This window comes from Rattus norvegicus, chromosome 7 (assembly GCF_036323735.1).
Source record: "Rattus norvegicus strain BN/NHsdMcwi chromosome 7, GRCr8, whole genome shotgun sequence".
In the NCBI taxonomy this organism is placed as follows: domain Eukaryota; kingdom Metazoa; phylum Chordata; class Mammalia; order Rodentia; family Muridae; genus Rattus; species Rattus norvegicus.
Genome location: NC_086025.1, coordinates 7,693,144 through 7,716,247, shown reverse-complemented (window position 1 = coordinate 7,716,247; position 23,104 = coordinate 7,693,144). Strand labels below are relative to the sequence as shown.

General features: G+C 40.5%; 1 pseudogene; it reads right to left on the bottom strand.

Moving 5' to 3' along the window:
* Positions 1-596: 596 nt before the first annotated feature.
* On the bottom strand, positions 597-720 carry LOC120094039 (small nucleolar RNA U3; annotated as a pseudogene).
* Positions 721-23,104: the final 22,384 nt, after the last annotated feature.

The window sequence follows — 23,104 nt, the reverse complement described above, 5'->3', positions numbered from 1 at the left end:
CCCTTTAGTTGGCTTACGAGACATGGTATTGGGGCACATTTAACTTTCCATTGGAGTACATATAGACACAGAGGGAATATTTTTATATTAAGAATGTTTAATGAAACTTATGAAAAGTGTGAAATCTGCCAATAATCTCTCTTGTGTCCCTACTAAATTCTCCTTTCATTTTCTCTTTCTTTGTCTTAATAACTATGATAGTTTCCCTTATGGTGAAAATGTTACTTTTAGATAAAAGGAAATGAGAATATGTGGTTTTCTGAGAGTTCATTATTCTCAAATTATAACAAGCATTAGTACTGCACATGTGCTCTTATGTAAAGTGTAAGAGAGCTTGCAAAGATCTGATTTTTATTAGATATATTGGGTAGTTTTTGTCAACTTGACACAAACTAGAGTCACTTAGGAAGAGTGAGCATCAATTGAAGAGTTGTCTTCATGTGATTGACCTGCAGGCCTGTCCGTGGCATATTTTCTTGATTAAAATTGATGCAGAAGAGCCATATTCACTGTGTTATTAGTCCTAAACTGGTGGGCCCAGGCAGCACAAAAAAGGTAGCTGAACAAGCCAGAGCCAGTCATGCAGTAATCATTCTTCCATGGTCTCTTCTTTAACTCAAAAAAACAAATTAAGACAAAAGTCATGGTGAGCATGGTATATGTGTTTTTGCCAAGAATTTAGTAACGAACTATAGAAATGATCCCTGAAAGTATAGTCTTTTTGCCAAGAATTTAAAGAGACAACAAACTTAATCATTTTCCTGAGGCTACAAACTGAGGTTAGTAATTTAACAATATTTTGAAGGAAGGAGGATAGAGTGAAGGTAAGGAGACTCATTGTTAGAAAAGAAAGAGGGAAGAGTAATGTATTTGGATAAGACAATAAATGTAGTTTCTAGGAATTAAAGAGACCACATGCTTGTGGAAGAAAGAATACCTTGCAACTCAAGACCAGTGTAGACATAGGCCCTAGGAAAGAAAAGTAGAGGTTGTTTATATTTCCTCAGAGGATGGGATGGATGGGAGCCATACCTAGGATTTCTGATTCTAGAACTGCCTCTGAACTCCATGAATGAATTGCACTGACTGCTGAATGGAACTTCCTGAACTCAACTGAACTCAACTCAACCACCTCTCTCCCTACACTGATCTTAAATAACCTCTCTTTCCTGCCTGCTCCTGAGAAAGTTGGGCATATCCTATCTCTGACTCATTTTGTCAAATCTTTCTCTGATTTATCGCTTTATCTGCCCCCTCAATTAGACATTGTTGTTTGGGATTAAATGTGTGTACTAAGGATATGTCTGTATTTTAGTCAGATCTCACAGACCCAGGTTTTTGGATGTGATATCTTGCTAGAGTAGCCATGTTGTAGGATTAAAATTCCTCTACAAGAAATAACTATTATACTGGCTAAATATGCATAACATTAAACTGATTCATAGTGACATGGTTATGCTTATAGATCAATGCAGTTCTCAACCCTCATCAAAGAAGGCTGTATATTCAGTGGATAGTGATTAACACAGAGACATACAACTGGCCAAGGTGTAGAGAGCAAGAGACTTCAGAATTCTCAGCCTTAAGTGGAGCTGGGAATTATGAAGACTCAGGGATCAAGGAAGGAAGAAAGGACAGAAAGAGTATAAGAGCCAGAGGCGGTGGATGACTACAAGAAAGCAGTATTTTCTAAACACAGCAGGGCAACTGTGCATATGAATACATAGTGATTGCAATAGCAGCCACAAGACCTGTACAAATTTAAGCTAGAACAAAAAATAATAAACAAATAATTAGCATGTAGATATATGTAAAACCTCACCCCTAGCTATGGAATTATTAACAACTATTAGATGGTAGAAAAATGAGAGACAGTTTTCTCGAGGAGTGTAGTCCCTGGAAAGTTGACCTCACTTGTATAGAAGGCCATAATCCAAGAATGAATTAGGCTTGAGAGGGTTTTATTTCCTTCAAAATGGGCACAAAGTCAAATGGGTTAGGGAATAGCAGAGGGAGTAGACCTGGGATGAGCTGGAGAGGGGATAAATGTGAACAAAACACACTTTATAAAAATTTCCATTAAAACATAACAAACAGACAGAAAACACTGTGATTTAGAAATGATAGTGAAAGAGAGAGTGATGGCACAGGGCATTCCTTACCTAATACTTTTCTCATTACTGAGACAAAATACTTAAGAGATAAAAAAAAAAAAGAGATGGCAGGCTTATTTTAACTCGCGGTTTCCGTGGCTTGTGGTAATCAATCATGGCTGGGTTGATGGAGTGCAGTTCATGGCAGTAGGATCAACTAACTAAAGGTAAGACTACTATAACCCACAAAGGCCCATCCCCAGGAGTCACCTATGGCAGTCATGACCCACCTCCTAACAGTTCAGCAGCCTTTCTAATGAACATTGCAAGCCTAATGAACATCAACAGCCTTTCTTTTTTATTGGGTATTTATGTATTTACATTTCAAATGTTATCCAATTTCCTGGTTTCCTATCCCCCTTCCCTCTGCTTCTGTGAGGGTGCTTTCGTCTCACTCCAACCTCATCACCCTTGCATTTCCCTACACTAGGGAATCGAGCCTTCACAGAACCAAGGTCCTCTCCTCCCATTGATGCCAGACAATGCCATCCACTGCTACATGTACTGCTGGAGTCATGGGTCCCTCCATGTGTACTCTTTGGTTGGTGGTTTAGTCCTAGGGAGCTCTGGAGGGTCTGGTTGGTTAATATTGTTCCTCCTATGGGGTTGCAAACCTCTTCAGCTCCTTTAGTCCTTTATCTAACTCCTACCATAGGGACTCCATGATCAGTCCAATGGTTGGCTGTGAGCATCTGCCTCTGTATTTGTCAGGCTCTGAAAGACCCTCTCAGGAGACAACTATAATTTGCTTCTGTCAGCAAGCACTTTTTGGCCTCAGCAATAGTGTCTGGGTTTGGTGGCAGCATATGGTATGGATCCCCAGGTGGGGCAGTCTCTGCTCCACTCTTTGTCCCTGTAGTTCCTTTAGATGAGAGTCATTCTGGGTAAAAATTTGTAGATGAGTGGGTGGCTCCATCTCTCAATCGGGGGCCTTGTCTAGACTCTGGATATGGTCTCTATAGGTTCTCCCTTCTCTTTGTTGGGGATTTCAGCTAGTCCCATCCTTGTTGGGTCTTGACAAGGTGCTCAACCACATGAGCCTGTTGGAGCCATTTCACATTTGAACCCTAACAATATCAAATATGAAAGTTCTTACAATACAGAGATAACTTCAAAATAATAATTTACTTTTCTTATTAAATTAGAAGTAAAGTGATAATAATCCTCTGATTTCTGGAAGCTTTTGATCTTCAGGGCTAAAATTTAGATGTCTCATTAAGATCTGCATAATTTATGAGGACTAGAAATACCCCTGTGCCTGTGTGTTACTGAAATAACATATATAAAAACACTTGTATTCTTTTTTTCTACTCGATTTTTTTACTGTAGCATTCTGTAATAAACATATCTCATTACATACATATATTTATGAATATATATATATATATACAGTGCATGCACATAAACTGGAATAAAGAAAACAGAGGTAATAATATCTACATATTGGATCAAGTTAATTATCAACTTAGTTGTGATATTATTTTTTTTATTTTTTAATTTTTATTAACTTGAGTATTTCTTATTTACATTTCGATTATTATTCCCCTCCCCGGTTTCAGGCCAACATCCCCTTAACAACACTTGTATTCTTATATAGAAGTATATTGGCATACTTGTCTAGCTACTTAGCCAAGAATTGTAAAATAAAAAGAAATCCCATGATTTCGACTTAAAAATATAGAAGCCTGTTTTTATCTGATTAAAAAAATCTTGAAATAATAAACAAGATACAATGGGAGAAATTACCGTTATCAAGAACTTGGGACTGTAATTTCTCACTCTCTTATACACATAGCTTTTCGTCATCTCTAACGTCGTTCTAGATCCTGCTTTTATGGTTACACTCGAGCTCTAAGGATGGGGACCAAGGAGTAAGAGTGAATATAGAGAGGGAAGGTGCAAACTTGTAGTATGAGACCATGACCTGTGACTATTCTCTGTAGCCTGAACTTAGTTACATGATCACCCAGAGCAGCACAGGTGTTGAACAAACACATGCCTGGCTTCCCTTTACCCTGTAAGTAAGAACAAAGAACAAATGTTAATGGGTTTCAATTGTCTTTTTCATAGCTGGGTTATAATTACTAAAACATAACACACGGCTCATATTTACTGTTAGCAATCTGCTCAGCATTATTTCCCCTTTTAGATGAGAACACTAGGTATATAAATGATCAGTGGCTGAGTTGGAATTTGAATTCAGGTCATTTGATGACCAATTTACTATTTGATTCAATCTGTTGAGTTGTTTGTAATTAACATAGCTCATAACTTTTCTCTTTGTAGGAAGTGGCCAATCACAGCTCATACTCCTCCAGGAACTTTTATGTGCTTCTAGTTTTGGGCTTTTTACATTTTTACATTCTTATACTTTTTACTTTCAAGATTTTTATTTTGTTTTTTAAAAGATTCCATGAATTTTTAAACGTAGGCAGTGTCCTTTTACTCCCTTCCCTATAATGCTTATATTCCCTTGGTTGGAGTTAACTAGAAGAAAGAGACCTTGAGGTCCCTTGCTCTAAGCTTAACAGCTGCCAGAAGCCAGAATGCTGTTCTGTCATTATTTTTAATACAAGTTGAGGGATCAGCTTTTCTATTTAATCCTTGGCAGATAAACTAACAGTAGGGAGATTGGGAGTCATTTATAAAGATGGACTGGTTGTAGGAGATTGAGCAGTTGTTAATCTTTTGGCTGAGGTTTGGGGAACCCATTTTAATCAGAATTTGTGCAGGAATAATCCATTATATAAATTCTGACCAAATCCCTCCAATAATTGCAATGAGAACAGTTCTTTTAGGAAAATATGGCTTTACAGAGATGGAATAGTGGAACTGGAGTTCCTAGAAGCACTCTAAAAGACTCTTGGGTCTCAATGGCCCAGATGGGCAGAGGTATCCAGAAACCACCCTTTGTCTAGGAAGAATTACCTAATGTTCGCTTACTCTTGACCCTAGAAAGTGAAGACCAACATAAAAATAATTATGAATTTCTAAGACCTTTATTCAAAAAATATGGAAAAAATCCAAGGTTATTACACAGACTATGCAGCTGTGAGGAGAGACTATTACTCACTGTAAGGCAGAAAGGAAGGATACCAGCTTAGGAGATTGGCCCAGCAGATAGACAAGGATGATTCGATAAGCAAGGTAGTTTTTTGAAGGGGTGTGGTTGAAGACTGTGAGATATCCTTGAAGGATAAAGGGAAGCCAACAGGAATAGGCAGGAAAAGCTCTCAGAGCATGGGGCAGCTCTGATCCCTATGAAAAGAGAAAGGAGGGAGGAAAGTTGGAAAGGGAGTGATGCAGGATTACAGTTCTTGCTTGGATTTTTGACTGTGTCAAAGAGTAAATATCTCTGAGTCAAAATTGTCCATGGTAGACAACCTGCATGATGTATGATCTATACTATGTTCATTCATACTGGGAGTACCACAGGATTAATGTGGTCTCACTGCATATTCAAGTGGATCCGGAGACCCTAAGACTGGACTTGTCAAATCAGTTCTCATGCACATAATCTTTAGTAATGCATCTCCATGGTGACCATCTCTAGATTCTCAGAGTCCTGACTTTGGATAGTGTGCTTCCTCAGCTGAGCTTCAGTATTTTCATTCTAACCAAAGTGATTTAGGCAAGACTGTCTCTGGTTCTCAGACATCACTTTCACTCTTGAATTCTGTGGGTGTGCATGCATGCAGGCTGGAGAATGTATTCTGAAAAGAAATAGATTATTGGCTGGAAAGTTGGAAAGAAAGATCACTCTGTCATGTGGTCCCCCTGCCCCCTTGGCCTCTTCTCTTTTTCTTTGCTTCGACCTGACCTGATGACAAAACTAGCCATAGCTTGGCCTAATCTAATCTAATCTAATCAAATTGAATCGAATCAAATCGAATCAATTTTATCAGGGAGGTAATGAACTATAAAAGCGTGGATTCAATTACAATTAGAGGGGAGTTTTGTTTTGGCTGGAGTTCCGTGCTAGTTAAAGAATAGAAACTCAGGATAGGTTGAAAAGCCCCATCTGTGCTAGTTAGGTCTGCTGTTAGGCATTGGGCAAATCTTATGAACACAAATGCAGACAAACAGTATCACAGTAATGACTTTTAAGAAGGAAGGGGTTTTCACTGTTTTTGATTTTGTCCATTTTTTTGTAGTTAGGCCATAGGAAAGCAACTTTTCTCTGATCTTTCTTGCCCTCAATTCCTTGCTAGAGGTATACTGCCTTGAATCTTTCACATTCACCTTTATGCTTCCTCTTTTGAATAGTACAGTTTTGGCAAGGGATAGCCTGTCCTTTGGGTTTCGAGTGCAGTAATAGTTCACTCTGTTGAAATGCCTACTTATATCACCAAAGAATTTTTTTTCTTTTTTTTTTTTTCAGAACTGAGGACTGAACCCAGGGCCTTGCGCTTGCTAGGCAAGCGCTCTACCACTGAGCTAAATCCCCAACCCCATCACCAAAGAATTTTAAAGGTTCCCATTTTCCTTACTTTCTGCTTATCTAGGTGGACCCATCTTTTAGGGTTCATAAGAATGATTCCTAAGAAGGCTGTATGAAGGTGGGGAGGGGGTCTGTTTTTTTGATTTTGATTTTTCTCTTTTGTCGGAAGCATCTTTGTGGCCTTTTCCATAAAGCCAACCACATTTTGCCTTCATTAGAGACATTTACATGCTGATTTTACCTGTTTTTGATTTTCTAAAGATTTGTGTATTTTTACATGTATGACTATTTTTCCTTCATGTGTGTCTGTGCACTGTGCACATATCAGGTGCTTACAGAGGGCATTTGATCCCCAGGAACAGGAATTGAGGACACATGTGAATTGCCATGTTAGTGCTGAGAACTGAACCCAGGTTCTCTACCAGAGAAACTAGTGTTCTTAAGCCATATCTCCAATCCCTATTCTTAGCTTTATAAAAAACTATATAACAAACTGACTTTTTAGATTACTTTTTCAAATCTTTATTTCTTCTGCATTGAGCCCATCTTTAATTGCTCTATAATGGTCACTACCTTCTCAGATTTACTGAGAATAATGAATACTTGACATAATTTTATATTGTCAAAGAGAAAAATAAAGCAAACCAATTAAAAAATTAAAAGTTTCAAAAAGCAAGTTCAATTTTTCTTGTTAATCTTTTCTTTTTATATCTGTTGATTTGATTATAATTATTTTTACTTGAGATGTTTTAAAGTATAGGTTTGAATTGCACAACAATCTTTTGCTTTCCTGAAAATTGCATTGAATTTAGACAAGATTGTTTTGATATTAATTTCTTTCTGGTATGGTCATGCAGTTTGTATTTTTATTTTAAAAGGAATTCTTATCTTAGTCCTACTTTTTACTAACACTATAGCTCTGAGCACACACAATTTCTCAGTAATTCTACTTCTTTGCCTTTAAAACAGGCCTAATAATTTTATCTCTCTCACAAAATGACTGTAAAACTAGTTGGCAGTTTAAAATGTGATGCATACTTTCTTTGTCTCTATTGAAAACAGAAAAGTAAAATGGAATCTATCAAATTCAACTAGAACCCACTGATACACAGTTGTATTTCTCTAGTAAAAATATTAAATTGGCTAGAAATTTTATTTTTCAATGATATATGCTTATCAGGGGCTGAACAAATAATATTCTGAGGATTGATAAAATGTCAAAAACAGAGAGAGAAAGATAGCAAAATCTAATCGTTTGCACAGGCTCCCAACATCCAATAGAAGCAACTTCAACTAGAGAACTCTGTGTCATACAGGATGAAAAGACTGACATTACACAATGGAACTCAGACTTGAGAGGACTCCAGCTTAATTGAAAATAAAATACATAACATGAAGATCAGATGCAAAATAAAAGTCAGATTAGCATTTAATCACATTATTAGACAAATGGAGTCAGGATCTCAGACCATGTATGTATAATAAGGTTGTACACTTCAAGGGAAAATAAGAGAAAAATCCAAATTGTTTATCCATCCTTCTGTTCCAAAGAACAAACGACCTTGGGACCAGGCGTGGCCAGGGTCCCATCCAGGCAGTTAGCTCAGTATCACCTACTCTAGGGGACCTAGAAGAGGGGATTAAGAGTCATAGTCAAAGAGTCATAGCCCTCTAAGGCCTGAGCGATTAGGGTAGAGTGCATCCAGCTTCGCCGAAAACAGGACTCAGATGAAGACGAAACTTCCTTTGTCTGTTTTTGTTTTGTAAAAGCTCCAACAGGGAGAGGTTTTTCAAAAAGAATTAAAAGATATTCAGACAATGAAGTCCTTTCTGTCCTAGTCTGAAGGGCTAGGGGCAGCAATGCTGAACCGAGAACTGATACTGCACCTCGGAGCTAGAATGAATCTTTGTTTGACCCAGACTTCCACTGTCTTTTGAGTTTCTGATCTTTCTGATAAACTTCCCATCACCTGCCTCTCTTCCTACATGTTAACAATCGATTATTTAGCTTATTAAGACCAATGCTTTACTATTCTTGAATGCTTGAAGAAACACCCCCACAGCCCCTATATTCTATTAACCACAATTTACCTGGACCATTGATATCATTACATGTACTTCTAGCTATTCAAAAAATAATTTTCAAGTTTACTTATATATATCTCAGGCACTTTTAAACTTCTCTACTTAAACTAGTAAAGATGTTGCAGGACACTAAAAATTATAGAATAAGACTTAAGGCAGTTAAATAAATTAAGGCTGGTCATAATTCATTAGTTCAGTTCTTTTAAGTTGGGGTAGTGAAATGAACAAGGTAACTTATAAAATATTTAACACGGTGTTTATGATTCTACATCTCACTATGGTATAGAAAAACTAAACCAACTCAGACCTTTACAGTGCTTTTTAGCTGCGGCTTGGTGTATGCAATCATTTAATAGTTGAATTTCCCTCTGATTACTATTTTTAAATATTTCACAAAGTTAAAGTATTTATATTTCATGTACTTCTCTTGTAGAGGAAAAAGGTTTTGTGTAAACCTGTAACATTTTATTCTCACCTATTTTCTACCTTAAACTCGCATTGCACATTATGCTGGGAAATAGAAGATTTTCAGAAAAGATTCATATTGCCTAATCTTTTCTCAGAATGGTAGAAAAAGTACAATGGATGAAGTTACAGGAGAAATGTGTTAGCAAGGTTTTTATCTTCATGGGAACACGGAGCTCTATTCATTGACCATTCATTGAAATTGTGTCATGGTTTTATCCACGTTTATGTAGTCACTACTTATATAGTAGTAAGCTAGCTGCATATCTAAATTAAAGTTTTCTTTATCTATGTGACCCTCATAAGAAAGTTTTAATAATAAAGAGGCACACAGAGCCACTAAACAAATAGTAACCTAGAACAAATATTTAGACTGAAATATGACTGTTGAAAATGACTTCCACTTACTGGACATGGCATGAAATGAAGGAGATTTAAAAGAAATATGCACCATATGCTTTAGATACCCATAAAATCTCAAGAGACATCCAGGGTAACAATAAAATCATCTTCCCAGGCATTCTTCAGAGCTGTCACTAGGATCAAGTTTTGGAAAGAAGAACCTAAGACAAACCTGGGATGGCAGCCCAGCCCTATGTAAGCAATGGAAGTCCTACTTCCCTACAAACTCAGACAATGCCCAAAAAAAGCAGCACAAGACACTTTTGTGTGTTTCTTGAAGATGCATATCTATCAGAAGGCCAGATAGATATGCATCTTCAGGGAACATCAAGAAAGTGACAAAAAACCAAACCAAACCAAGCCAAGCCAAGCCAAGTCAAACCAAACCAAACCAAGCCAAGCCAAGCCAAGCCAAACCAAACCAAACCAAACCAAGCCAAGCCAAACCAAACCAAACCAAACCAAGCCAAGCCAAGCCAAACCAAACCAAACCAAACTTAACCCAGCCCAGCCCAGCCCAACCCAACCCAATCCAACCCAACCCAACCCAACCCAACCAAACCCAAACAAAACAAAACAAAACAAAACAGAAACCTTCAAAGAAAGCAGAGCTGTAAAAAGAGAAGGTAATATTTTATAACATGGTTCAACTGCAAGAGGAAGCAATGAGCTCTGCAGTACAAAACACACATGGGGAAGGAAGGACATTTTTAAGGGAATACATATAAGACTGGACATCATTATGACCGACCAAGTAGCAGAAGGGGTCTGATCTGGGTGTTGCCGACCTAGGGATACTGAGGTTTCTACCCAGAAAAGTCAAGAGTTCCATTGTCAGTCACAGCATTCACTCTAGGGATGGCTCATTTGGTGAACACGTCCCAACAAACCAGTGCTTCTTGAAGGAAACATTTTTGAGTCTACTCCAAACCGTATGGGATAGGGTTGCTCAGTGCTTCTTTTGAAAGGGGAGCAGAGACGGCTTGCTCTCCCTCTGACCCTGGATCTGGACGTCATTCTGTCCTCACAGGCCAATGGAAAACTTGTCTAAGGTGCTGGTCTGATATTCATACCCATCTGTCATGATTACCATCCCAGTCCTGGCTCTTAGTAAAGCAGTGGGCGGGGGACACCCCTACTCCCACCCCTCCATCCAGCTTCTGATAGCCACAAAATCACATTATAGTCAAGTTGATTGTTTCCTATGGAAATCAGCCATGTAGAGCCCCAGGGGGAAGGGGAAAGCTCTACTCTCTTGTTTTCCTTTTCTTCCAGTTTGGGCTGGGACTGGGGAGAGCAGTTTCTAACCCTCCACATATTTGGGAAAGAGACTAGGAAAGGGGCATAGAGGAGAGACCAAGAGGAACAGCAGGGCTATACAGTGAAAAGGCATGGGAGTCACAGTGGAACTTTTTGTGTAAGTCATAATTTTGCTTCTGGAGAGTTTTTGGATTTCCAGGGTTCTGAAAATACAAGGAGCAATCATTATCTAGTTATTGTAAATATAAGCATTGGGATGTTAGCATGGAAGTGAATGGACACATTGTTAGTTATACTGCTATAGAGCGAAAATTCAGCAGGCAGACACACGAGTTTTGAAAATGTTTTTCAGTTTTTCAATTTTGATTTGTCCGTATTTCTTACTCTACTGGATTCGTTACTCTAGATGCGTCGTTGTTTGTTTACTTACTTCATGACTTGTTACTTGGGCATGTTCAGAGAGAAGACACTTGTGCAGACAAAAGCGGCAAGCTCGGGTGTGATTTTTAGCATCTGGGCTCTCACAGGTTTTGTTTTTTAAATTGTACTAAAATTATTTGCAATCAATTAATGTCTCTTGGAAATCTTAATATTCTTTCAAAGCTTTGATAAATGTTGTCCTTCCTCCACAGTCCTTGCTTCCCATTCTTTTTAAAAAAATTTTTGTAGTAAAAGCAAATATGAGTCACTGCCTGACTTCATTTAACAACAAATGCACAGTCTTAGAGGAAAAATTGATAATGTAAAATCAGAGCAAGTTCTGATAATCTGAAATATTTGTATAAATTGGAGGCTGAGGAAGGCCAGGCCTCAGATGTTCTCCCCAGGGACAATTTGGGATTCAGACTAGAGTAGAAGATGAGGGACAGACCCCCACAGCTGAGATTGTGATTCTTCTATTTGATTGGAGGAACTTATACACAGAATAACAGTGCCTCTTGCTGTACTCTGCCTTATTCTTTGGCAGCAGCTTATCAGAACTGTCCTCTTTACAGGAATTATAAAGGCTTTCTCACTCATTTTAATGATGTGCTGGGAATGGGCTACATTCAAAGCCTACCCCACGATTTCACACACACTTCTATGCATCAAAACATTCCCGATGATACACTCCGTATCCCCACGTGACAAATGCTTCTTGATGACGTACACGACCAGCTTAACGTGAGCTCTGCTTGCTGATCTTCCTGGCTCAGGCTTTGCTTGGAATCCACATAATTGCCCCTACCCAAGAGTTTCTCTTCCAAATACTTGTCTTGATTTGTCCTGACATTTTAAAGCTGCCCAGAAATTATTTAGCTTCTTCCTCTTAGTTTAGTTAATGGCACTTATTACTTTTCGGTTGTTTATTACTTTTTGCTTTATTTTTTTCTGTCACATTCAACATCTAACTACAGTTAAGACCCTCATCAAGAATAACAGACAGCCTTTCCTTATTGCTACATCTGTTCTTCCTAAAAGATCTTTATTCTGAAAATATTATCTCTTCTACCTCAACCAGCCATATTTCTCTGTGTGTGTTATGTGCGTGAATATGTAAATATGTAAGTATACACACATATGTACATATACATATGTATACATACACACACACACACACACACACACACACACACACACATATATATTTGTCCCACCATCCATAAAAGATTGGCTCTAGGACTTACCTGGAAGTACCAATCCTTGTGGTGTGTGTGTGTGTGTGTGTGTGTGTGTGTGTGTGTGTGTTATACATATTTGTGTAATGTTTGTATAAAGCCTATATATTTTAAGTATCTCCTGATACAATAGTTAATACAGTATAAATGTTAAGCAAATAATTGTTAAACTTTATTATGTAGCAAATAATGACAAACAATAGGTCTGTAGCTGTTTAGGATGTGATTTTTTTCTGATTATTTTTATCCTGCGTTGGTTAAAGCTAAGTAGTAGAAATCATGAATGTGAAGTACAGACCGTATGTAAAATTCCCTTCATCTTCAACTCTGAATTCCATTGTCTTCATATATGAAACTAAAGGGGTTTTGTTTAATGATCTTCAGCAGGAATAGATTTATTGGTATACCAGAGCATATTTGATGACAGCTCTCTCTAGCTCCTTCATGGAGGACATAATTCATGATCACTGGGGGCAAGGATTAGCCCTTTAAAATAAATGCATTTTTCCTAGAGTCTGTTCCATAGGTTTTGCTTATTTGGCTTTTGAGCAAATACCTAGAATTTTTTTCCCTGTGAGTTTCAAAACAAGTCTCTTTCTTCTTGGTCCTTTCCTTGGTTTCAGAATTCCACTGTGGTTGCAGCATTTCCGTGGGCCGAGGCCCCAGCAGGAGCTCAGCTTTGCAGAAAGGGATACAGATGCAGGGAGCCTGGCAGATGGCTGAGCAGCAGCAACAGTTTGGGGAGAAGTCACTGAGGGGAATGCAGGAGGGATGTGTGTCAGGCTGTCCTACAGAGCCGGAAAAAAGACACCGGGGAGAGTATGAGCATCATCAGTGACTTCATAGGCAAAGGTTTGCAAAAATCGGACTAAGGAATCAACAGCAAGGTGAAAACTGCCTCCTTTAGTCAGAGCCTTATCACCTGCTCTCCTTGACATACTCAGAAACCTTCCGATCTGGCACTATGTCCCTGTTGAATCTGTCTCCTTTTGTAACTTCTGCTCTGATTCAACAGGCTCCAGGAACAGGCCACATGTCCTGGTAGAGGTTATGGTAGAGGCCACAACCTGATACCTGACTCTAACACAGGATTTTCAGAAGCTTTTTTTTTTTTTTTTTTTAGCACAGAAGGATGCAGAAGAAAAATCCCTAAAATTAAAATTCTTGGAAGTGAAGGGTGGTACAGTGGCAGGTATAACCCTGCAGTAGAAAGGGTAGAGGCCCTTTGTGAGTCTGCTTTCAGGCTTAACCCTGGGTAGTTACTGAATCTCCGTGTTTGAGCTGTGATGCTGATACTGCTGGCTGCAGTGCAGCACAAGCCAAGCTCCTCCCCCTGGAGCCTTGGCTCCGGAAGTTTGGCTGCTCTCATCCAGTAGTTTCCTATTACACCATGCGTCTCCTAGCACAGAAGATTTGAGGGCTTATGCCTTTTGTTTGCTTTTTTGTTTTTGGAAAAGAGAAGGAGACCAGTTCTTCAAACCTTGTCCAGAATAGTCCTCAATCAAAGGAGGTCTATGAGTTGTGACACTTGTCATTTAGACAAGTTCTTTTGAACCCCAAGCCAATTTATTTTTTTGTGAAAGGGTGAACCAACACCAAGTTTGTGGTTGCCAAATATAGTGAGACTTTCATGGACCTGCCAGTAATATAAATAATGGCACAGAGGCTTATTAATATTTTAAAGCTTAGGCCTTAGTTTGGCAGTCTCCTGGCTACTCATCCTTACTAATGTTGGCTTACGTCCCACCAATTGGCCAGGTCTACCTCTTTCTTGACACTGGTCTGTTTTCCTTCAAGTCCACTGGTGAATTTCTTGCATCTTATTTCTCCTAGACTGCCTATCTCTGCCTAGAAGTTCTACCTTGCACTTCCTGTCCAGGTATTGCCTGTCAGATCTTTATTAGAGCCAACGTGATGCAATTCTAGATTGCCTTAGGAGGAAGGAACAAACACTTACAAAATGTGAGACAGGTGATGAGCCAGAGAAGCAACGCTGACACAAAATTAACAACTGAATATACAGAGACACCTCTCCACACAGTGTCCCAACAGACACCAAGTTGATTTTAGCATCTTTTCCTGAAACGAAAAGAATCGTTAGTGATTGTGAACTCAGTGGTACTGCAGCTAGACAGGTTTATTGAAAATTCCTTTCTAGCTGGGTACAATGAATACATTTCAGTGGACAGGGACGACTCTGAGTGCAAAATGCAAGTTACGATTGCAATAGGCCAGTCTCAGAGAGGATATATAAAGCGTTAAGTTACACTGCTGAAGTGCTCATGTGTAAGACTTTGTTTTCATTTATTTACTTTATTGAAAATAGATTTTTCTCTCGTACAATACATCCTGACCACAGTGTTTCCTCTCTCTACTTTTCTCTGCTTCCCTTTTACCACCGCTTTAATCCAGATCTACTCCCCCTCTACTTCCTCTTCAGAAAAGGTCAGTATTCCAAAAATCAACAGCCAAACACATAAGAACAAGATAGAATAAGACAAGTGAAAGTCCTCATATCGAGACTGGACAAAGCAACCCAATAGGAGGAAAAAGACCAAGGAACAGGCAAAAGAGAGATACCTGCTCCTGGTCTTAGGAGTCCCACTAAAGCACCAAGCAAACAGTCATAATACACACACAAAGGACCTAGTGCAGATGCATGCAGGTCCCATGCTTGTTGCTGTAGTCTTTTTGAGTCCACATAGGTCCTGCCTAGTTGATTTGCTGGGCTATATTCTCATGGTGTCCTACATCCTCTCTGATTCCTGTAAAATTTTCTGTCCCTCTTCCATGGGTTTCCTTGATCTCTGACGGGAGAGACCCAATGGAGACCTCTAATTAAGACTTTTACCACATAGCATCTAGCTGTGGGTCTCTGTACTTGCTCCTATCTGCTGCCTCAGATGGCTGAGCAAGGCACTAATCCTAGGTTTCTGCTGGGTAGAGCATAGGCTTCCTCTTGTAGCATGGGAATACAACCCCGTTCTACCACTGGGAGACTTTCATGGCTCCAAAAGATGGCTACTTCACTCTGTATCTTCCACCACTGGTTGGCCATTCCTTTGGTCTCTGCTCCCTCTTACTCCCTGCATTTCTTTTGAATAGGACCACTTTTGGGTCAAAAGTTTTGTAGAGGGCTTAGTGGCCCCATCCTTCCATTGGAAGTCCTGTCTGACTACTGGAGTGTTCTCTTCAGGTTCCATACCGCCCCCTGTTGGGCATTTGATTAAAATCACCCTCATTGACTCCAGGGAGCCTCTCGAATCCCAGGTTTCTGAGAGTTTCCTAGAGACTCTTCCTCCCCCCACAGCTGCATATTCATTCTTCTGGCCCTCTAGACCTCTCTCCCGTCTGGTTTGAAACATGAAGATAATAATTGTTTTATCCACATATAAAATTTCCAGAGGACTGCTTAAAAACTTGGCACAAATTAGGTAGTACCATCTCTCTACAGATTTAGGGAAAGGCTTACATATTTTTGCTTTCATGTTAAGTTTTGTTTCGTTTTATCTGGTCCTTTTTTTTTGTAGTTGAGAAATAAACCAGGTTGGGGTGAATTATTTTCTAAAGCAGATAAATTGGAAATGTTATGAACAAAGCATTTGCACATCTGTTTGCTGCCCTTCTCGGGGAGAGACATTGTTCTTTATCTTATAGTGCCTGCCACTTGGCATCCTGTCTCACAAAAAGTGTTCACATGTGCTGGGTGAACTGAGGGGAAATGGTGGCAGGGGAGAAACAGTGGAGCACCAGGAGCCTGCTGTTCTGTCTACCTGGTCATGCCGTAAACATCAACAGGAGCTCCCATTGCTAGTAAGTGGACGAGGGAGACCTGACATCTCAGTGGGCCAGCTCAAGACTAGCTTTGAATGGAAGTCTAGAATGCATCTTAGGCTCAAGAAAGTTAGTAACCTAGACGCGGTTCAGCCTAAAGAGGAATCCAATTACAAAGTAGTAAATGTTTACCTACTTAAAAAACATTATAAAAAAATCCAGTGATTTTATAGATAAAGCAAACCAAGCAATTTCAGTTGAAATATGACATTTATTCCTAGTGTCTTGACTTGAAAAGAGATGACAAGAGAAGGAAGGTACTGCAAGGATAGTGTCAGGTCAGGGAGAGTTGGGAGGAGAAGTTTTGCTCAAGTCTCATTTTATATTTCTCTTTAGTGTCAGTTATCCGCCATTTAGAAGCTTCAGGGTAGAGAATGGACACAAGGTATGTAATGCTTCTAGGGAGCCATCTCATTGAAGCCAGCATTTCCCTCTGGACACTGAGGACCCATTAGAAGATGTGGACGTGCTGCCACCTTGTGGTATGGACATGCTGCCACCTTGTGGTAGCATCAGGTGTCTGCAAGGTTTAATTTATTTCTTGTTTACTTTATGTTGTTTTCTTTTTTCCTCCAAAGGAACACACACTTTTGTTAGCATGGGGAATATTTAGAGTTTAATACCTTAACCTAGATCTTTTTTCTATACATATTCATAAGTCATGTGGTCAGAAATTACTACTTACTCATGTATAAAAGTACTTTGCTTTAGTGATAATTTTTTTTTTTAAGTTAGGAGACACAGTCATTTATTTCTTATATATTGCATACAAAGTGGTTTTACTGTGAGCACCACATTTTTTCCTAATTAGTTTTCAGAAAAGACATTATTCAGTACTGTCTTCCACACATATTCCACATTATAGAGGTTTTCTCACCGAGTATTTATTGTATGAACAACAAGAAACAGGGATAGCATGATTCTAAGTGTGTGTGCATGCGTGCGTGCATGCGTGCATGCGTGCGTGTGTGTGTGTGTGTGTGTGTGTGTGTGTGTGCGCGCGTGCGTGCGGTGTTGAGATTACTGTTCTTTGAAGTTTAATAAAGAACAGCAAGGCTCTGTGGAAGAGAGGTCAGTGTAGCTGCCCTTTCTATAGTAAATCTTGTTCTTTCAGTCTTGCTTACTTCTTTTCAAAGAGAAACCTCAAAAACAGAAACCCATTTGTTGGGAGGAGAAGCCTTTGGTCCGGCCAAGGCTCGACCCCCCCAGGGTAGGGGAATGTCAGGGCAGGAGGTGGGAAGGGGTAGGTGGATGGATGAGGGAACACCCTCATAGAAGAAGGGGAAAGAGAAAAGGGATAGGAAGTTTATGGATGGGAAACTGGGAAAGGGGATAACATTTGAAATGTAAACAAAAAAAATCCAATTAAAAAAACAAAACAAAACAAAAACATTTGTTTCTAGTACTGTCCGGGTCTGGAACTTGAAATCCAAGTTCAGGGTCAGATACTTAACCCCAAAGGCCGGCTTCCTCAGGACTGAAGGACCTGGGTTCCACGGACATGGAAGGCATCCAGGTCAAGTCCAACTGGAACCACTGGCCTTCAGTTATGTTGACTCTAGATCCAAGCAGTAAGAATGTTACCAAATACTTCTGCAAGAACATAACAAAAAAACCTGACACTGTTGAAGTTTGGTTTTTTATTATGAATTGTAAGTGCTAAACACTGGCCTCCAAGGTCTGGTTGCCCCTAAGAAGAGAGAATCTGCATATAGACCCAAGTGATGCTCTGTGACCTTGCCTCCCCTCCACCAAGTTATCCCTGATTGGTGAATAAAGTTGTCTACAGCCTATAGCTGGGCAGAATTGAGATAAGCAGGACTTGGAGTTCCCAGGCTTGGGATTTGAGGAGAACCTTGAGGAGAGAGGAAGGAGAGAGGGGAGGAAGCTGCCATAGGGTAGGTGAGCCATGAAAACATAGCCATCAGGGTTAGCCAATTGGAATTAAGAGCTGCCCAGACAAAACATAGTAAATTATAAAATAGAGTTATTTAAAGGGAAATAGGTTCTAATAGTATAGAGGGTAGCTATCTGCCCAGCTCTAGTGCTGATTAAGGCTTCTTATAATAATAAAAGTTACGTGCCTTTTATCTGGGGACTGGATGATCAAAGTTGGGACAGAAACCCTGATTGAGATTAAATATTTCTACAACATGACACAACAGATTTAATGCAGCTGATGGGGTCAAGTTCGTTGTATGGAATCAGGTCCAGCTTCAGTGAAATGTGAGAAACAGGAGGATTTATCAGGAATGGGGGAATGCTGAGTCATGAGTGCAGGGCTACAACAAACTCCCAGAGGAAGTACAGCCTGAGAGAAAGGGATTCTTATCATAGTGTCAGACTTTTCCTGCTCCCAGAAAGAAGTAAATGAAACAGAAAATTAAGGTCCATAAGAAAGAGGAGGAAGTCCTACTTCTTCAAGCAATGCTTCTGTAATTCAACACAATGAATGTGTATCTTGGTGAGCGCAACTCCAAAACATATCTAAGTGGTAAAAGTGGAACAATACCTTGCCTGCATCAGGCAAAGTAAGATAAGGAATCATTCCCAAAGGGCATTCCCTCCCCAGGGCAACAGAGACATTTTATTTAGATGTCGCATATTCATGCAGAGGGTCACTCACTCCTAAATTTACTTAGTTAAAGAAGTGTGTTTCTAAGAATGTTCAGTGTGAGCATCCTTTTGTGTATGCTGAGATCAATGTCATGGATCACATATGTAAAAGATCAAACTGCCAGGCAGATCAAAATGATCAAATGTAAAAGATCAAAATGCCCCATGCTCAGCTTGCACCAGGAAGATTTAGCTGAAATCGAGGAATGGATACATTGAAAGTACGTTACCAGAGGAACCTGCCCCGAACGTCCCTGTCTTGCTTATCCCAATCAGACTTGAGCTCTTTCCAGTACGTGCCTGGTGAAATGTCATGCCACTGGCCCAGCAGAAGAGATGATCATGGATTCTACAACATCTCAAATGAAAACAAAAAAGAAATCCAGCTGAAGGAAGGTTGTTGAACAAAAAATAGCAGATGATTTTTTTTGAGGTGATCAAAAAGGCATTTTCCTTAATTTGTAGGAAAATTATGCATGTATTCAAAGACTATAATTTTAGAAAACATCATACTATCAAATTTTGGTGTATCAAAGACAGTCATAGAATAAATAAATGAACCCAAAAAATGTCCATCTTTTTAACAAATAACTTCTTAAGGTTAACTATCACAACTCAAACCCTTATGTGGTGTGATAGTTAATCGTGGTTGTTGATGGATTGACTGGGTCTGAGATCCACTGAGAGGCATACGTATGGACAGGTCTATGAGAGTATTTTCTGGAAAGATTAACTGAAAGGAAAGGGCCTCTTTTAAAGAGGGCAGCATATTCTGGCCGTATAATAGTCAGTATGTCCTTCCAGTGAGAAACTACTCCGTTCATCTAGAAATCAATGAATCAACTGTTTGATAACAGCTTATACCTGGCTTGCTAGTGTGCAAAAGGGAAATATCATTAAAAAAGCCAGATTTTATGGACATGAGACTTACATTGAAAGACCCCCGGAGTGGGGAGACCCACGCTCAAGTCTCGGGATGACACGACCCCCGAAGAACTCACATGAGACCGTCCTTGCTGTAATCACACGAGGTTTATTAACGGGAACCAGTGCACTAGGGTCGAGACTCGTATCCCACGAAGGGGCAGTGGAGTTCGACCCTGAGAGGCTGGGAGAAAGGGTATTTAAAGGGAGAAACCACAATCCAAGGGGGCAGGGGTGGTGTCATTGGAAAAATCACAAGGAGAAACTCCCTGTTTCTCAAGATTGTTCTCTAAGATTTTAATCTAACTTTATGGTCAGTTAGTACAGGTAGAGGGCAGGGTCTGGAATTTGAGGCATTTAGGGGTTCTTAGGGGTGAGGTTGCATTTTTAAACTTCTGACTTTTTGGCTGTATTTTTTATTCTTTCATTCCCCACTTCTTCTAGTGGCTAGTTCTAATCATAGAACTAAATTTCTGTATCTTCATAATACTGATTCTCTTGTTCTCCTAAAGCATGGTATTGCTGGTGTAGCATCAGAATCTGTACAGCACTTATTCTTTCTCTAACAAAGGCTACTAGCTCATTAAGGATACATGGCCCGAGCATAAGAAGCAAAAGTAAAATCAAAAGGGGCCCTACTAATGAGGAGATTAAAGTAGTCAGTCATGGAGATCTATTAAACCATCCCTCAAACCATCCTTGTTGTTCTTCTCTGTCCCTTCTTCTCTTGTCTAGTCTCTCTCTCAGCTTAGTCATAGAATCTTTAATCACCCCCGAATGGTCTACATAAAAGCAACATTCTTCTCTTAAGGCAGCACACAGTCCTCCTTCTTTAAGGATCAGTAAATCTAGACCTCTCCTGTTTTGCAAGACCACCTCTGAGAGGGAGGTCAGTGATTCTTCAAGCTTAGATATAGACTGTTCTATGGCTTGTAAATCTTCATCTACTGCCAACCTCAGTTCATGGAAATATTGAGGGGTCTGTATTAATGCTGCTGTGCCTGTTTCCATACCTGCAGCTACCCCGAGTCCCAACATGACTGCTAAGGTCAATGAAATGGGTTCCCTGTGGAAGCGTCTCAGATGTTTGTCAAACTCATCTTCAAGAGTGCCTGCAGGGTGATAATAAACCCGAGGGACCAGCTGCACAGTATGCAATAGTCTTTGGTGTCATCAAAGACAGAAGTAGAAATACAAGGGGTTAGTCCTGACCCACATGCCCACCATTTTTCAAGCGTGGGTATTAAGAATCTGTTAGTAGAGGTTTGAGGGCTCCTGAGAATCTCATTACAGAGATGCCTGTATGCAGCTGGTGGGTTTCCTAGGCAGGTCCCTTTCCCGGAGACCTCTGTAAGGGTTAATCTGTTCTTACTGTTCCAGGCACAGATGTCATGGCTGGTAGTGCTATTAAAAGTTCCAGACACTGCAACACTTTCATAATAAGGGGGTCCTGAGGAGAGGCAAAGTCAGCAGGATTCTGTCATATTAGGGCTGGAACTATTTAGCACAGTGAATACCCCTTGTATTAAATTCAGTAATCTTTGTCCAGTGCTCAGGAAGAGTGGAGGGGAAGTTAGAGACGGCCTCGAGGGGTGTGACTCTGGGGCATCCGGAACAGGGGCTCCCTGTTCGGGTAACGCTTGGTTGGGACCTACAGGTTGAGTCGGAAGGCTCTCTATTTTTAGTTGTATTGTAAAAGTGGCGCCTAAATCTCGCTTCAGCAGGCTATCTGGAAAAAAACCATCGAAGGCCCCATGTCCTTCCCCTCAACCATTTAGACATATCTTCAGTCTGCCCTTGGGTAGTAAAGGTAATATTTAAAGGCGAGCATGTGGGGCCGGTGCCACAGGCCCCTGCACTTCTCTGGCTACACTTTGTTGGGGAAGTATAATTTTTATATACCACAATCCATTCCTGGGAAGAACTGGGTTTCCAGTAGGCTTCTCCAGTAGTCTCACATCCCCAAGCAGAACAGTATAGACTTTCTAAGCCCCCACAACATTGGATAGTAGCTCGGTCTCGGCCTTCTTGGGGGCAGACGTAAATCCCAGCCTCCCCAATTGGCACCTTGCTTCTGGACTTCTACACCCGAACTTACCCCCAGGGGAATATCTCACTGGAACTTCTCGGGGCATATTCTGAGGATTTGCGTCAGGAATGTCCCAGGTGTCCAGCCCAGCTACCAACTTACAAAAGTCAGGGGTGAAGTGGGCCACCATGTATATGGTGGGGCCTCCTTGGAGATGGATCATATTACCTCTCCGACCTGAGAGGAAACTTGCCAAGTCAGTTTCTGAGCAGCATGGGGGTTCTTATCCGCTACGGGTGAAACACTGGCGGTGCAGACGCAGCTTAAGAGGATCAGCAGTTTTCTCCAATTTCCATTCATTTTCAGTTGGCTCCGGTGCTCTTTTGATGTGGGAGGCATGGATCCAAGCCGAAGTGCCTTCAACCTTTACCGCTGTAGGAGTTGTCAATAGCACTAAATACGGTCCTTTCCAGTGAGGTTCTAGGTTCCCCTCTTGATGGCGGCGGACCAGGACAGCGTCTCCCACTTGGAACTGGTGGGATATGTCTGGATTCCCAGTCTCATAAGCCTCTTTCAGCTGTCTCCAGGCTTGACGTCTCACCACCTCAAGGGCCTTTAGGCAGGCAAACAGGGGTCTGGAGAGAACAGAATCAGGATCAAATACTCCACTAGACTCAGTGAGTGGTGGTGGCCCCCCCCCACAGAATTTCATAAGGGGTGAGTCTAAATCATCCTGGGGTGTTCTGGATTCGGAACAAGGCAAAGGGAAGGAGGGCTGTCCAATCGTTCCTGCCGGTCTCTAAGGCCAATTTTGTTAGGGTCTCTTTTAGGGTTCTATTCATCCTTTCTACGTGACCTGAGCTCTGGGGTCGATAAGTGCAATGTAATTTCCAATTAATCCCCAGTTGAGTGGCCAATCCCTGACTTACCTGGGTAACAAAGGCAGGTCCATTATCAGACCCGATTACCTTGGGTATTCCAAACCTTGGAAAGATTTCTTCTAGGATCTTCTTGGCCACCACACTGGCTGTCTCAGTTCTGGTGGGAAAAGCTTCCACCCAGCCTGAAAAGGTGTCTACAAAAACTAGCAAGTACTTGTTACCATATTTGGCTGGCTTAATTTCTGTAAAATCAACTTCCCAATAAGCTCCCCGTCGATCACCCCGGAGCCTCTTTCCAGAAGTATTTATAGAGCTCCCTGCATTTGTCAAAGCACAAACCTTGCAGCTTCTGACTA